Below are 17,717 nucleotides of genomic sequence, written 5' to 3'. Positions count from 1 at the left end.
ACTTGTGCACTTGGCAATAAATTCAACGGGACGTGAGAAATCTCAGTGAATTTGATTAGTGATGATCATCTTGGCAGTTCGGCCCACCTGGACAAAAACGACACGTACGTTCGGATGCTGTTCATAGCATTCAGTTCAGCATTCAACACAATCATCCCTCAGAAACTGACTGGAAAGCTGAATTTACTGGGTCTGAACAACACCCTCTGCAACTAGATCTTAGACTTCCTGACTGGGAGACCTATGTCAGTCCGGATCGGGATCAGCATCTCCAACACCATCACACTGAGCACGGGGTCTCCCCAGGGCTGCGTGCTCAGTCCACTGCTGTTCACTCTGCTGACCCACGACTGTGCTGCAACTCACAGCTCGAACCATATATCAAGTTCACCGATGACAAAACCGTGGTGGGTCTCATTAGCAAGAACGATGAGTCAGCTTACAAAGCGGAGGTGCAGCGGCTAACGGACTGGTGCAGAGCCAACAACCTGTCTCTTAATGTGAACAAAACAAAACAGATGGTTGTTGACTTCAGGAGGACACGGAGCGACCACTCCCCGCTGAACATCGATGGCTCGTCGGTAGAGATCGTTAAGAGCACAAAATTTCTTGGTGTTCACGTGGCGGAGAATCTCACCTGGTCCCTCAACACCAGCTCCGTAGCAAAGGAAGCCCAGCAGTGTCTCTACTTTCTGCAAAGGCTGAGGAATGTCCATCTCCAACCCCCCATCCTCATCACATTCTACAGGGGTTGTATTGAGAGCAACCGGAGCAGCTGCATCACTGCCTGGTTCGGAAATTGCACCGTCTCGGATCGCAAGACCCTGCAGCGGATAGTGAGGTCAGCTGAGAAGATCATTGGGGCCTCTCTTCCCGCCATCACGGACATTTACCCTACACGCGGCATCCGCAAAGCAAACAGCATTATGAAGGACCCCATGCATCCCTCATACAATCTCTTCTCCCTCCTGCCGTCTGAGCACAGGCACTGAAGCATTCGGGCTCTCGCGACCAGACTATGAAACGGTTTCTTCCCGCAAGCTATCGGACTCCTCAATACCCAGAGCCTGGACTGACACCTTACTGCACTATTGTCCTGTTTATTATTTATTGTAATGACTGCACTGTTTTGTGCACTTTATGCAGTCCTGGGTAGGTCTGTGGTCTGGTGTAGTTTTTTTTTCTGTGTTATTGTTTATGTGGTTCAGTCCAGTTTTTGTACTGTGTCATGTGACACCATGGTCCTGAAAAAAAAACACGTTGTCTCATTTTTACTAAGTACTGAACCAGCAGTTATGGTCGAAATGAGAATAAAAGTGATAACTTGAATCGGCAGCATCTGCGGGTTTGTTTCCGAGGCCCCGCCCACGCTCTGATGACGCAATAAGCACACTGCGCATGCTCACATTCCTGGGCTGGGCAGTGATTTTTTTCTTTGTGTTGAAGTGAGTCCGGAGCGGCGGATCTACGGGATCCGGATCGGGAGAGGGTCCTCGCCCCCTCGGGCGGGGAGCCGGGGGGTCGGATCATTCTCTGCGGAGCGGGGCCGACAAGATCCATGCGGTGAGTATTGAGTCCGGTCCCGACCGATGCTGGGCAGTGAGTCCCGTTAACTTCCCCGAACTCGCGGTCTCACCCCGCTTCCTGGACAAAACCTGCCGGAGTCGGTCCGGGTTGTGAGACCTTCACTCCGAACCTGGGGATATTTTCCATGCTGTGTTGATAAAAGTTGTTTCGGGGAGAAGGGTCAATGCCAAAGTTCCTGTTGCTCTATCTTTGTCATTTTACTACATAGTAGTATGTACTATTAATTCAGTGTCTGTGCATTGCTGGAGGGCCATCAGTGATCGTCCTTGATCCCTTCTCCCACCCGTTTCATCTGCTTAATCCCTGCCCATCTTGTTCAATCTCTGTCCAGCCTGCATCCCACCACCTCGATGATAAATATCGACAATCTCTCTTCTACCGTTGCCTTCATTGTGAAGTATTTTGCCTCACGGAGTTATTTCTGAAATCAGTATTTGTTACCTGATCTACCAGAGGATTTATTTAATGCAGAATGAGGAAGGATAAAGACAGTCACTACAATTTTAGTTTCAAAGTTACCAAATGGCCGCTGTGTTAATCTTTGTCAGACGGAGACTCTCAGAGTTTAAAGTTGAGTCTGTTATTTCCTGTTTTGGTAATTTTTGGAGAGGCAATTTTCCTGTTGCCAGGGACAGCCAGGATCTGCAGGGAGTGGTGAACATTTTTATCGCTCTCTGGTCATTTCCGCTCATTGAGAGTTAGCAGGCTCCGGAGCAGATGTAGCAGACTGATAGTGGGGTGGGGAGGATGTTGTGAGCATTCACTGTGTCGACTGTATTAACCCTGTGTTGGAATGCAGAGAAAACTAATGAATGTGGGACTTAAATTTGTGCAACTTTGTTCAGGCCGTCACAAACATCTTGTAATCAGTCAATAGTTGTGCATCATTTAAAGTCAAAAGAGAAAATGCTGGAACCGTTCATCAGATTGGGCAGCAACAGTTCTGATACTGAGTCTTCCACAGTTTCTCTTTCCGCAGATCCAATCTGATGTACCGAGTTTCCAGCATTTAATTTCAATTTGAAATGAAAAGCCTGTTATTCCTGTTAGCCTACAGGAAATGTGACGGCCAATTGTGCTGGGCAAAATCTCATTTAACAATCGGACAATGATAAAGTGCTTTCAGTTTAGCTGCTGCAGACAACGTGAAACGTATCCCTGCCTGCTGGTGACCCACGCTCAGTTTTCCAGCCCAATATCTGCTCCAGTCAGAGGTTTATCAGGTTCCCATTCTGCCACAGGTTGATGTAGGAGTGTTAATTTTTGAACTCTGAATGGCCGAGACACTGCAGCATGTTATCAGCAACAAGGGAGTCCTGGGAAATTGGTGCTTGGACTGTAATCCTGGGGTGTAGACTCCGGGTATGTGGAACTGTCAGTATTGGGATTTGACCAGGTCAGTACTTCTGTAGCTGGGTCTGAATGTTCCTCCTTCCACAATGAATCAGAAGTCTCGGGTTGCTGGACATTGGTTGTGAGGGAAACCCTGATGTGGGGACGATGAGCGAGGATTCTGGGTCGGTAAGTGTCACGTTCAGCTGTGCGACCCTATCACTGAATTTGACTAAGTTAAAGTGGATCTGGGGATCGAGCTGCTTGGGCTTATGAGGTGTTGAGAGAGTGTTTCTGGTCTGGTCTCAGTTGTTTGGAAATACTTCAGTTGTGGCATAACTCGAAGTTTATGAAGTTGCAACATAACATCCTGAATTTTGAATGCAATATCTTGACTTATTAAGGATCAGTTGAGGGTGGGTTGGTGCTCGTTTAAGTAAACCTACCGAATACTGAAAAGCCTGGATACAGTGGACATGGAGAGGATGTTTCCATTAGATGGAGAGTTTGCAATCTGAGAGATCTGGCCCTGTTTCTGTTCCAGTTATCTGTGTATTTAATGAGAAGGAATAACCAGACCCTACTTGGGTCTGAATAACCAGTGCTTGGAGCCCAGTTTTTCTGAAACTGTGTCAACAATTTGGCTGAGGGACTAAATTCAACATTTCCAAGGCTGCTTTTGAAAAAAAAAACGTAATTTTATACATTGTTAATGACACAAAATGTATATTTATGACTATTGGCACAACATATTGTTAATGACATAAAACATTTTCTGTATTGTTACTGACAGAGAATTGTATAATTTGTGTTCCGTGTGTTATCTGAATGTACTTGCCTGTGATGCTGCCACAAGTCAGTGTTTCTCTGTTCCTGTACCTTCCCGTACTTGTGCACTTGGCAATAAATTCAGCAGGACCTGAGAAATCTCAGTGAGATTTGATTAGTGATGATCATCTTGGCAGCTCGGTAGGTCGAATGTATGAGACAGTACACTGTTAAATGCAAAACCCTGAACAGTGTTGATGATCAGAGGGATCTTAGACTCCAAGTTCATTGCTCCCTGGAATTGACAGGGTGGTGAAGAAGGCAAATGACATGCTTGCCTTTATAAGTCAAGATATTGCATTCAAAATTCAGGAAGTTATGTTGCAACTTCATAAAACTCGAGTTAGGCCACAACTGAAGTATTTCCTGCAGTTCTGGTCGCCTCATTCCAGAAAGGACTTCAATGGCCCTGGAGAGGGTACAGAGGATTTTTTGATTTGGAACAAGAAGGCAGCGGGAGAGCACCAAAGGATTTCCAGCGGGGAAGACATTTTGAGTTCTTGGGGGAAGAGAGAGGCCAGACTACGCAGGCGTGTGACGTCAGCCTGTTGAACGCAAAGTTTAAAAAGAAGGCAGCCATATCCAGCGGGCAGTGTTGGGAGCGGGCAGCGGAGTGTGAGGCAGCAGAGTGAAAGGGCTTTGGCTCAACGGGCTTCGGCAGTAACGGGACGAGGCGAGGCAGTTGTTGATTGCAAAAGGAAGTAGTATGTGTGTGACGCCGGTTTTCTGTGGCCGGTGTCAGATGTGGGAGGTCCTGGAGTCTCCCGGCGTCCTGGACGGCCACATCCGTACCCGGTGCATCGAGATGCAACTCCTAAGTGACCGTGTTAGGGAACTGGAGCTGCAGCTCGATGACCTTCGTCTGCTCAGGGAGAGCGAGGAGGTGATAGAGAGGAGTTACAGACAGGTGGTCACTCCGGGGCCACGGACAACAAAGAAATGGGTCACAGTCAGGAGAGGGAAGAGGAAGAGTCAGGTATTAGATAGTACCCCTGTGACTGTACCCCTTGACAATAAGTACTCCTGTTTGAGTACTGTTGGGGGGGGGGACAGCCTACCTGGGGGAAACAACAGTGCCCGTGCCTCCGGCACAGAGTCCGGCCCTGTGGCTCAGAAGGGTAGGGAAAGGAAGAGGAAGGCAGTAGCAATAGGGGACTCAATAGTCAGGGGTTCAGCCGTGCGATTCTGTGGACGCAGGAAAGAAACTCGGATGGTAGTTTGCCTCCCAGGTGCCAGGGTCCGGGATGTTTCTGATCACGTCCAAGATATCCTGCAGCGGGAGGGAGAACAGCCAGAGGTCGTGGTACATATTGGTACCAATGACATAGGTAGAAAAAGGGAAGAGGTCCTGAAAGAAGACAACAGGGAGTTCGGAAGGAAGTTGAAAAGCAGGACCTCAAAGGTAGTAATCTCGGAATTACTGCCTGTGACACGCGACAGTGAGAATAGGAATAGAATGAGATGGAGGATAAATGCGTGGCTGAGGAATTGGAGCAGGCGGCAGGATTCAGATTTCTGGATCATTGGGACCTCTTTTGGGGCGGGTGTGACCTGTACAAAAAAGGACGGGTTGCACTTGAATCCCAGGGGGACCAATATCCTGGTGGGCAGGTTTGATAGAGCTGTTGGGGAGGGTTTAAACTAGTTTGGCAGGGGGGTGGGAATCAGAATGTGAGTGCAGGGATTAAGGTACAAGGACAAGGGCATGATGCTAAGAGTTCAGAGTTGATGAGGAAGGACAGGCAGGGGACAGAACATAATTGTAGCCAGTTAAAGGGGTTGAAATGTGTCTATTTCAATGCTTGAAGTATTAGGAACAATGAGGATGAACCTAGAGCATGGATTAGTATATGGAACTACGATGTTGTGGCCGTTACTGAAACTTGGTTGGAGGAAGGGCAGGATTGGATGATGCAGGTCCCCGGGTTCAGGTGTTTCAAAAGGAATAGGATGGGAGGTAGAAAAGGTGGGGGAGTGACATTGCTGGTCAGGGATAGTATCACAACTATAGAAAGGGAGGACGCTGCAGAAGGAGTGTCCACTGAGGCGGTCTGGGTGGAAGTCAGAAATAGGAAGGGATCAATCACTGTGCTGGGAATAGTCTATAGACCCCAAATAGCCCTCGGGCCACCGAGGAGGAGATAAGTAGGCCGATTTTAGAATGGTGCTCAAAATACAGGGTAGTAGTTCTGGTTGATTTCAACTTCCCTCATTTTGACTGGCACCTCCTGAGTGCAAGGGAGATAGATGGGGCTGAATTTGTCAGGTGTGTTCAAGAAAGATTCCTGACACAGTATGTGGACCGGCCAACGAGAGGAGAGGCTATACTGGATCTAGTTCTGGGTAATGAACCTGGTCAGGTGACAGACCTCTTGGTGGGGGAGCATTTTGGTGAGAGTGACCACAACTCCCTTAGCTTCAGCATAGATATGGAAAGGGATCAAATCAGACGAAATGGTAAAGTGCTTAACTGGGAAACGGATAACTTTAAAGAGATGAGGCAAGAACTGGCGAGAGTAAATTGGAAACAGATGTTCAAAGGGGAAAGCACGGAAGTAATGTGCGAGCAGTTTAGGGACCACTTGTGCTGGGTTCAGGATAGGTTTGTCCCACTGACAGAAGGAAAAAAATGGTAGGAAAAGGGAACTGTGGCTGACGAAAAATGTGAGGCAACTCGTCAAGAGGAAAAAGGAAGCATATGTTAGATATAAGAGGCAGGAAGCAGGTGGGGCTCATGAGAAATATAGGGTAGCCAGGAAGGAGCTAAAGAAAGGACTTAGGAGAGCTCGAAGGGGGCACGAGAAGGCAATAGACAATAGACAATAGGTGCAGAAGTAGACCATTCGGCCCTTCGAGCCTGCACAGCCATTTTGAGATCATGGCTGATCAATTCCTATCAATACCCGGTTCCTGCCTTGTCCCCATATCCCTTGATTCCCCTATCCATAAGATACCTATCTAGCTCCTTCTTGAAAGCATCCAGAGAATTGGCCTCCACTGCCTTCTGAGGCAGTGCATTCCAGGCCCCCACAACTCTCTGGGAGAAGAAGTTTTTCCTTAACTCTGTCCTAAATGCCCTACCCCTTATTCTCAAACCATGCCCTCTGGTACTGGACTCTCCCAGCATCTGGAACATATTGCCTGCCTCTATCTTGTCCAATCCTTTACTGATCTTATATGTGTCAATCAGATCCCCTCTCAATCTCCTTAATTCCAGCGTGTACAAGCCCAGTCTCTCTAACCTCTCTGCGTAAGACAGTCCAGACACCCCAGGAATTAACCTCGTGAATGTACGCTGCACTTCCTCTACAGCCAGGATGTCCTTCCTTAACCCTGGAGAACAAAACTGTACACAATACTCCAGGTGTGGTCTCACCAGGGCTCTGTACAAATGGAAGAGGATTTCCTTGCTCTTGTACTCAATTCCCTTTGTAATAAAGGCCAACATTCCATTAGCCTTCTTCACTGCCTGCTGCACTTGCTCATTCACCTTCAGTGACTGATGAACAAGGACTCCGAGATCTCTTTTTATTACTCCCTTACCCAACTCTATACCGTTCAGATAATAATCTGCCTTCCTGTTCTTACTCCCGAAGTGGATAACCCCACACTTAATCACATTAAACGCCATCTGCCAAGTATCTGCCCACTCACCCAGCCTATCCAAGTCACCGTGAATTCTCCTAACATCCTCATCACATGTCACACTGCCACGCAGAGCTTAGTATCATCAGCAAATTTGCTGATGTTATTTTCTATGCCTTCATCCAAATCATTAACGTAAATGGTAAACAGCTGTGGTCCCAATACCGAGCCCTGTGTCACCCCACTAGTCACCACCTGCCATTCCGAGAAACACCCATTCACCGCTACCCTTTGCTTTCTATCTGCCAACCAGTTTTCTATCCATATCAATGCCTTCCCCCGATGCCCTGAGCTTTGATTTTACCCACCAATCTTCTATGTGGGACCTTATCAAATGCCTTCTGAAAATCGAGGTACACTACATCCACTGGATCTCCCCCGTCTAACTTCCTGGTTACATACTCGAAAAACTCCAACAGATTAGTCAAGCATGATTTACCCTGGGTAAATCCATGCTGGCTTGGCCCAATCCTATCACTGCTATCTAGATATGCCACTATTTCATCCTTAATAATGGACTCTAGCTTCTTCCGCACCACCGATGTCAGGCTGATAGGTCGATAGTTCTCTGTTTTCTCCCTCCCTCCTTTCTTAAAAAGTGGGATAACATTAGCCATTCTCCAGTCCTCAGGATCTGATCCTGAATCTAAGGAACATTGGAAAATGATTACCAATGCATCCGCAATTTCCAGGGCCACCTCCTTTAGTACCCTAGGATGAAGACCATCTGGACCTGGGGATTTGTCAGCCTTCAGTCCCATCAGTCTTCTCATCACCGTTTCCTTCCGAATGTCAATCTGTTTCATTTCCTCTGTTACCCTATGTCCTTGGCCCATCCATACATCTGGGAGATTGCTTGTGTCTTCCTTAGTGAAAACAGATCTAAAGTACTCATTAAATTCTTCTGCCATTTCTCTGTTTCCCATAACAATTTCACCCAATTCATTCTTCAAAGGCCCAACGTTGTTCTTAACTTTCTTCTTTCTCTTCACATACCTAATAAAGCTTTTGCTATCTTCCTTTATATTCCTGGCTAGCTTGCGTTCCTACCTGATTTTTTCTCCCCGTATTGTCTTTTTAGTTAAGTTCTGTTGTTCCTTAAACACTTCCCAATCATCTGTCCTCCCACTCACCTTAGCTCTGTCATATTTCCTTTTTTTTAATGCTATGCAATCTCTGACTTCCTTTGCCAACCACTGTGGCCCCTTTCCCCCCTTTGAATCCTTCCTTCTCTGGGGGCTGAACTGATTTTGCACCTTGTATATTATTCCCAAGAATACCTGCAATTGCTGTTCCACTGTCTTTTCTGCTAGGCTATCCATCCAGTCAACTTTGGCCAGCTCCTCCCTCATGGCTCCATAGTTTCCCCTGTTCATCTGCAACACTGACACCTCCGAGCTGCCCTTATCCTTCTCAAATTGCAGATAAAAGCTTATCATATTGTGATCACTACCTCCTAATGGCTCCTTTACTGCGAGATCGCTTATCAAATCCTGTTCATTACATAACACTAAATCCAGAATAGTCTTGTCCCTGGTCGGCTCTCGTACAAGCTTGACATGTAGGATTAAGGAGAACCCCAATGCGTTCTATGCGTATGTGAAGAATACGAGAACAAAGGTGGGACCGCTAAAGGATAAAGAGGGCAACGTGTGCCTGGAGGTGGAGGATGTTGGGGAGGTCCTAAATGAATACTTTGCTTCAGTATTCACAAGTGAAGAGGATCTTGATCAGGGTGAGGTCGAAGTAGAGCAGGCCTGTGTGCTGGACAATGTGGAGATTAAGGAAGAAGAAGTGCTGGATCTTTTTAAAAACATTACGATTGATAAATCCCCAGGGCCGGACATGATACACCCCAGGTTGTTGTGGGAATTGAGAGAAGAGATCCCTGGAGCATTGGCTATGATCTTTGAATCCTGTTTGGCTGCGGGGGAAGTGCCGGAGGACTGGAGAATGACAAGTGTAATTACCTTGTTTAAAAAAGGTAATAGGGAGAAACCTGGGAACTATAGACCGGTGAGGCTTACGTCGGTGGTATGCAAACTACTGGGAAGGATTCTTAAGGATAGGATCGATGAGCATTTGGAGTACAGTCTACTCATGGATAGTCAACATGGCTTTCTGATGGGAAGATCATGCCTCACGAGCCTGATTGAGTTATTTGAAGAGGTAACAAAAGAAATTCATAATGGGTAGGGCAGTGGATGTGGTCTACATGGACTTTAGAAAAACATTTGACAAGGTCCCTCATGAGAGATTCATCCTAAAAGTAATGAGGCATGGGATAAGTGGAACATTGGCTGTTTGGATAAAAAATTGGCTTAATGGAGGAAAGCAGAGGGTAGTTGTGGAATAGAAGTTCTGCCTGGAGTCGGTGACTAGTGGAGTGCTGCAGGGATCTGTCCTGGGACCCCTGCTATTTGTGATTTTTATAAATGACCTGGATGTAGAGGCGGAAGGATGGGTGAGTAAGTTTTCGGATGACATGAAGATTGGAGGAGTTGTGGATGGAGCTGTAGGTTGTCGAAGGTTACAAGAGGATATAGACAGGCTGTAGAGTTGGGCAGAAAAATGGCAGATGGAGTCCAATCTGGACAAGTGTGAGGTGATGCATTTTGGAAGGACAAACCCAAAGAATGAGTACAGGAATAATGGTCAGTTACTTAAGAGTGTGGATGAACAAAGGGACCTTGAGGTTCAAATCCATACATCCCTCAAGGTCGCTGCACAGGTTGATAGGGTAGTTAAGAAGGTCTGTGGGATACAAGGCTTCATTAACAGGGCGATTGAGTTCAAGAGTAGAGAGGTCATGTTGCAACTCTACAAATTTCTGGTGAGACCGCACTTAGAGTATTGTGTTCAGTTCTGGTCACCTCATTATAGGAAGAATGTGGAAGCTATGGAGAGGGCGCAGAGGAGATTTACCAGGATGCTGCCTGGATTGGAGGGTATGTAACAAGTGTTTGTATAAACTTAGGTTGTTTTCTCTGGAGCGGCACAGGCTGGTGTGAGACGATGGAGGTGTATAAGATCATGAGAGACATCAATAGAGAAGACAGACAATATTTTTTATCCCGGTTACAAATGTCTAATTCAAGAGGCCATGTATTTAAAGTGAGAGGGGGCAGTTTGAGGGGCAAGTGTTTTTAACAGAGAGAGTGGTGGGTTGCTAGGATGTGCTTGCTGGAGTGATGGTTCTGGCACACTGGTGACTTTTAAGAGATATTTAAATCAGCGCATGAATGTGAGGAATGTCTGGACATTGAGTTGGCAGAAGGGATTAGCTGCCCCTTTGATTCCTAATTTAATTAGCTGAGCAAAACATTTTGGGCCGAAGGTCCTGTTCTGATACCGTACTGTTCGATGTTCTGTGTCTCTTGTCGAGAGGTTTCGGGGAGACGGAGGCAAAAGGAGTGAGTGGGAACAACAGGTCAGCTGGAGCCCAGTGTGGGAAATGTGAGATCACCTACTTCTGTAGGAGAAACAGAAACATTGAGTCTGAGTAAATGTTGAGGGACTGAGATGCAGTGGGTAGGGAGGGAGGTAGAAGGTACATTGTATTTATTGTATGAGTTATTAGGTATAATAGTGAAAATGACTTTAACAATTATTTGGGCTTTGTTGAGATTGTACCTGGAATATGGTGTAAAATCCCGCTCCCCATACTGACACGGGTTATACAGACCAAAGAACAAACTGCCGGAGGAACTCAGTGGGTCGGACAGCATCTGTGGAGGGAAATGGAGCGTCAACATTTCGGGCCGAGACCCTCCCTCTGGACTGAGATTGGACGGGAAATAGTCAGAGAAAAGAGGTGAGGGGTGGGGATGGGGCAAGAGCTGGGGAGCGAGAGGTGGATCCAGGTGAGGTGGGAGGTGGGGAGGTGGAAATAGTGACAAGGGGGGGAGGTGAGTGGTTGGGGCAACACGAGGCTGCAGAAGATGGAAATTAATTCCAGAGGATGAACAAAGAGGTTAGAGAGTATTTGTTATAGAGAGTGCAATGAAGATTCACCAGACTGATCCCTGGAACGGTGGGGTTATCATATGAAGAAAGATCAAATGTGATAACCCTTTCATTTAGTGAATCGAGGACTGAGAGGTGAACACATTGAAATGCATAACATCATTACCGGTTGAACCAGGGATCCCAGTCTCTGAAACAGGGGGTGGACTGTCCGGGACTGAGATGAGGGGAAATGTCTCCAGAGGGTGGTGAATGTCTGTAAATCCCCTCCACAGAGGGCGGTGAAGACTCGGTGATCGTCCCCACGTAAAACAGAGGCCGGCAGATATGTGGAGACCGAAGGGATCGAGGAAATGAGGATCGGGCAGAAACATGTGGCTGAGATGGGAGAGCAGCCGCAATCTTGTTGATGGTTTGAGGGGCTGAATGGCCTCCTCCTGCTGTTTCTCACTTGATGTTTCAGTGTTCCTGTTCAGTGAGGCCGGGGAAATGTGAATAGAAACATAGACTGATTTAAATAAAACATGCACAATTCTGGTTTGGGGCTAAAATGTGTGCCGGACCGGGATGGGATTCAAACCCGTAACTGTAACCCGGGGGTGGAGGGATGGGGACGGGGAAGATGCAGAGGGAAATTTTAAAGTATATCTAGTGTAATCATGAGATAATGTTTGAAATGCGGTGAGGGGGGTCGGGCAGCGTGTGAGGGGCGAGGAGCGGAGTCACCGAGTCACGTGGGAGACCGTGCACCCGTGACGTGATCCCGTTGTTCTGCAGCGCTGCGCTGCAGCATCTGCAGGTTCGTTTACGAGGCCCCGCCCACCACTCTGAAAACGGTCTGACGACATCACGCATGCTCAGTACGGGGAGGGAGTTCCGTTCTTTGTTCCAATGGGTCGGCGGTGGCATCGGGATCTGCGGGGATCCTCGCCCCCAGGGATGGGGAGCCGGGGACGGATTATTCTCTGCCGGGCGACAGCAAGAATTCCTCTTCGGTGAGTATTGAAGCCGGTCCCGAGAGAGGAGGTCTGACGTTGCGCAGTGAGTCCCTTTTACTTCCCGGAATTCAAACAAAAGAAAATCTGCATTTGCTGGAAATGCGAGCAACGCGCACAAAATGCTGGAGGAACTCAGCAGGCCGGGCAGAATCCAGGAAAAGAGTACAGTCGACATTAGCGGCCGAAACCCTTCGGCAGGACTGGAGAATAAAAGGTGGGGGTGGGGGAGGGCGAGAGAAACACAAGGTGATCGGTGAAACCTGAAGGGGGAGGGGATGAACTTTCCCGAACTGGCGGCCTCGCCTCGCTTCCTTCACAGAATCTGCCGGGGTCGGTCTGGGTTGTGAGACCTTCACACCGAACCGTCTGAGATGAGCCGCCGCTCAGCCCCTGTTGTTCTGGTCCTATTAGCAGGATGACGTAAACATGTTTCGATATTGTTACTGACAGAGAATCGTATAATTTGTGTTCCGTATGTTATCTGAATGTACTTGCCTGTGATGCTGCCACAAGTCAGTGTTTCTCTGTACCTGTACCTTCCCGTACTTGTGCACTTGGCAATAAATTCAACAGGACCTGAGAAATCTCAGTGAGATTTGATTAGTGATGATCATCTTGGCAGCTCGGTTGGTCGAATGTATGAGACAGTACACTGTTAAATGCAAAACCCTGAACAGTGTCGATGATCAGAGGGATCTTAGACTCCAAGTTCATCGCTCCCTGAAAGAGACTGCACAGATTGATCGGGTGGTTAAGAAGACAAATGGCATGGTTGTCTTTATTAGTCGAGACACTGAGTTCAAAAGTCGGGAATTTATGTTGGAGCTTTATAAAACTAGTTAGGCCACATCCGGAGTGTTTCATACAGTTCTGGTCGCCCCCATTCTTGGAAGGATGTCGGGGCTTTGGAGAGGGGCAGAAGAGGTTTACCAGGACACTGCCTGGATTAGAGGGCATGAGCTATAACGAGAGGCTGGACAAACTTGTGTTGTTTTCTCCAGAGCGGCGCAGGCTGGGGTGAGACTGGATGGACGTTTATAAGATTACGAGAGAAATAGATAGAGTGGACAGACGGTATATTTTTCCCAGGGTTGAAATATTTTAGAAAAGAGGCCATCCATTTGAGGTGAGAGGGGGTAGGTTAATGGAGATATGAGGGGCGTTTATGTTCTTCCTCACCGAGTCTGCTGGGTCGGTCACTGGAATTTGCTCCATGGGGTGACCCTCCGCTCTGACGCAGTAATCACCCTGCGCATGCTCACAGCACCCGGATGGGCGGTGGTTTGTTTTTATCTCGTTCGTTGTTGAAGCGGATCGGCTGGGGGATCGGGAGTGGCACGGAAAGGGTCTTCGCCCCCTCCCCCCTGGGGGAGAAATCAGTTTCCCATCGGTGAGTACTGAGGCCAGTGTCGAGTCGGCAGCTCTGATGTTGGGCAGTGAGTCCCGGTAACTTCCCGAGCTGTCGGCCATTTAGATAGATAGATAGATAGATAGATACTTTATTCATCCCCAAGGGGAAATTCAATGTTCCTCCAGTATGATATCACATAAACACAAGACAGACCAAGACTAACTGACCAAAAAAACCACATAATTATAACATACAGTTACAACAGTGCAAAGCAATACCATAATTTGATAAGAGCAGACCATGGGCACGGTAAAAAAAAAGTCTCAAAGTCCCAGATAGCCCATCATCTCACGCAGATGGCAGAAGGAAGAAACCTCCAACGTGGCAAAACTTCCCGATGCAGCCTCTGGAAGCACCCGAGCACAGCCAACTGTGAGTCCGTCCGAAAACTTCCGACAACTTCGTGCCTCCGACCAGCCCTCCGACACCGAGCACCGAGCACCATCTCTGCCGAGTGCTTCAACCCCGGCTCCGGCCACCAAGCAACAGGCAAAGCCGAGGATTCGGGGCCTTCCTCTCTGGAGATCTCTCCGATCGCTCAGTAGCAGCGTCAGCAGCACAGGCATGTCAGAAGTTTCGCCAGATGTTCCTCCGTGCTTCACACATCCGTCTCAATCAAATCAGGATTGTGCACGGCCCCTACTTACAGATAACGGATATTCCTTACTGGAGTGGCCGCTGCGCCCTGCGTCGTCGCGCCGCCATCTTGATCTTCAATGTTTGGTTTCCAACTCTCTGCGCCCCTCAAAGACAGACACACTTCACTGAACTCTCCCGGTGAACCAGCGACCCAGGCGGTCAATCTCTGCACAATTAAACTGGCGAATCAGCCTCGGGGCAAGGGGGCACCTGTTTAAAACAGATGCGGAGAAATTTCTGTAGGCAGAGTGTGGTGAATGTGTGGAATCGGCAGAGGGAGCTGTGGAGGCCAGGTTGGGGTATTTAAGAGGTTCTTGAGAGGTTATGATGGCCGTGGAGTGGAGGAGGGGAAAAAAGGGTCAGCCTGATTGAATGCCGGAGCAGACTCGATGGGCCAAACGGCCTAATTCTGCTCCTCTCGCGGAGCTGCGTCACCCTCGTGCTCCCCGACTGAAGTTGAAACTGCACGTGCTCTGTGTCTCTCGTGAACTGACGTGAGATTTACTTGTCTCTCATTGGTGACAGCAAATGCCAATTTAGCATACCAACCAATGGGGATATGGCTTTCGTCATTAAGGAGTTCCCTCCGTAGACCCCACCACGTGTGTCCTACTCCCGGGAAAGATCCAACAAGCTCGTTTTTTTAAATGCCACTCCTACTCGCCAAGGAGCTGCAGGGGTGATGCTTTAAGTGAGAGAACGGGGGGGGGGGGGGGGTTTATTTCCTCTGAAGTGGCGAGGACGAAGAAGGCTTCAGTATATCTGTAGCGGACACTGGTAAAGTGTTGCCCTGCAAGTGTGGTGTGGTGTGGTGTGGGGAGGGGGGGGGATTTTAAGAGCAAGCCACGATCTTTCTATATGACACAAAGGGACCCAGTGGCTGGCTTTTGTTTGAGGTGTCTGGGTTTAAACAATGGAGTAAACAGTCCCACCTCGGGCCAGCAGTCTGTCCCAGTGGGTGTTGTAGGGACAGATGCTTGGAGCATGGTTGCTCCCTGTCTGCAATAGCAATTTATCTGAGGGACAAAATGCAACACATACAAGTCTGTTATTGACTGAAAACATCCATATTTATTCTGTATTTTGTTTATGATACAATCGTTGTCCAATTTATGTTCAAGTTTAATAACCACGACCCCCACCCGTTGTAAGCACATTGCGCATGCTCACAGTCCCGGGATGGGCAGCGAGTTTTGTTTGCTGTCTTTGTTGAAGCGTGTCCGGAGCGGTGGATCGTCTGTGGGATCTGGATCGGGAGTGGAGCGGGCAAGATCCATGCAGTGATTGACAGACAGATAGACAGACTGTATTGATCCCGAGGGAAATTGGGTTTTGTTACAGCCGCACCAACCAAGAATAGTGTAGAAATATAGCAATATAAACCATAAATAATTAAATAATAATAAGTTAATTATGCCAAGTGGAAATAAGTCCAGGACCAGCCTATTGGCTCAGGGTGTCTGACACTCCGAGGGAGGAGTTGTAAAGTTCGATGGCCACAGGCAGGAATGACTTCTTTTGACTCCCAGTGTTGCATTTCGGTGGAATGAGTCTCTGGCTGAATGTACTTCTGTGCCTAACCAGTAGGTTATGGAGTGGATGGGAGTCATTGTCCAAGCTGGCATGCAACTTGGACAGCATCCTCTTTTCAGACACCATCGTCAGAGAGTCCAGTTCCACCCCCACAACATCACTGGCCTTATGAATGAGTTTGTTGATTCTTTTGGTGTCTGCTACCCTCAGCCTGCTGCCCCAGCATACAACAGCAAACACGATACCACTGGCCACCACAGACTCGTAGAACAACCTCAGCATCGTCCGGCAGATGTTAAAGGACCTCAGTCTCCTCAGGAAATAGAGACAGCTCTGACCCTTCTTGTAGACAGCCTCAGTGTTCTTTGACCAGAGTCCGTAGAGTTCTTTGTAGAGCTCAGACCCGAACGAATTTGGACAGTGAGTTCCGTTAATTTCCCCAAACTTGCGATCTCACCCCTCTTCCAGGACGGAACCTGCCAGGGCCGGTCTGGGTTGTGAGATCTTCACACCGAACCTGGGGATACTTTCCATGATGTGTTGATAAAAGTTGGTTCGGGGAGAAGAGTAAATGCCAAAGTTCCTGTTGTTCTATCTTCGTCATTTTAGTACATAGTAGTATGTACTGTTAATTCAGTATCTGTGCATTGCTGAAGGACCATCAGTGATTTTCCTTGATCCCTTCTCCCACCCGTTCCATCTGCTCATTCTCCACCCCCTCATTCAACCTTTGTCCAGTCGCCTAACCCCACCACCTCGATGATGTAGATCAAACATCTTATTCAACCTCTGCCGAGTCTGTATCCCACCACCTCAATGATATATATCAAACATCTTATTCAACCTCTGCCGAGTCTGTATCCCACCACCTCAATGATATATATCAAACATCCTGTTCAATCTCTGTCCAGTCTGTATCTCACCACCTCAATGATATATATCAAACATCCTGTTCAATCTCTGTCCAGTCTGTATCTCACCACCTCAATGATATATATCAACTATCTTGTTCAAACTCTGTCCAGTCTGTATCCCACCACCTCAATGATATATATCAACCATTTTGTTCAACCTCTGTCCAGTCCATATTCCACCACCTCAATGATATATATCAAACATCTTGTTCAACCTCTGTCCAGTCTGTATCCCACCACCTCAGTGATATATATCAACCATTTTGTTCAACCTCTGTCCAGTCCATATTCCACCACCTCAATGATATATATCAAACATCTTGTTCAACATCTGTCCAGTCTGTATCCCACCACCTCAGTGATATATATCAACCATCTTGTCCAACCTCTGTCCAGTCTGTATCCCATCACCTCAGTGATATATATCAACCATCTTGTTCAACATCTGTCCAGTCTGTATCCCATCACCTCAATGATATATATCAACCATCTTGTCCAACCTCTGGCCAGTCTGTATCCCATCACCTCAATGATATATATCAACCATCTTGTTCAACCTCTGTCCAGTCTGTATCCCACCACCTCAATGATATATATCAACCATCTTGTTCAACCTCTGTCCAGCCTGTATCCCACCACCTCAATGATATATATCAACCATCTTGTACAACCTCTGTCCAGCCTAATTACCATTACTGCAATGATATATTTCAGCAATCTCTCATTCAAACTTTGTCTTCATTGTGAAGTTTTGTTTTGCATTTTTTCCAGAATTGTTTTTTTAACAGCTAGGATTGCCAGAGGTTTAATTGAACACAGCACATGGCAGGGTAAAAGCTGTCATTTCAATTTTAATTTCACCAT

General features: G+C 47.5%; 1 protein-coding gene across 1 annotated transcript in view; it reads left to right on the top strand.

Moving 5' to 3' along the window:
* The first annotated feature begins 1,431 nt into the window (after nt 1-1,431).
* LOC140723239 (NACHT, LRR and PYD domains-containing protein 12-like) overlaps nt 1,432-17,717 on the top strand; it is a 177,275-nt gene continuing 160,989 nt past the window's right edge. The window contains exon 1 of the mRNA XM_073037838.1: nt 1,432-1,563. The gene's annotated coding sequence lies outside the window, so the exon portion shown is untranslated. The remainder of the gene's footprint in view (nt 1,564-17,717) is intronic.

This window comes from Hemitrygon akajei, unplaced genomic scaffold (assembly GCF_048418815.1).
Source record: "Hemitrygon akajei unplaced genomic scaffold, sHemAka1.3 Scf000105, whole genome shotgun sequence".
In the NCBI taxonomy this organism is placed as follows: domain Eukaryota; kingdom Metazoa; phylum Chordata; class Chondrichthyes; order Myliobatiformes; family Dasyatidae; genus Hemitrygon; species Hemitrygon akajei.
This window is presented reverse-complemented; position numbering and strand designations above follow the sequence as displayed.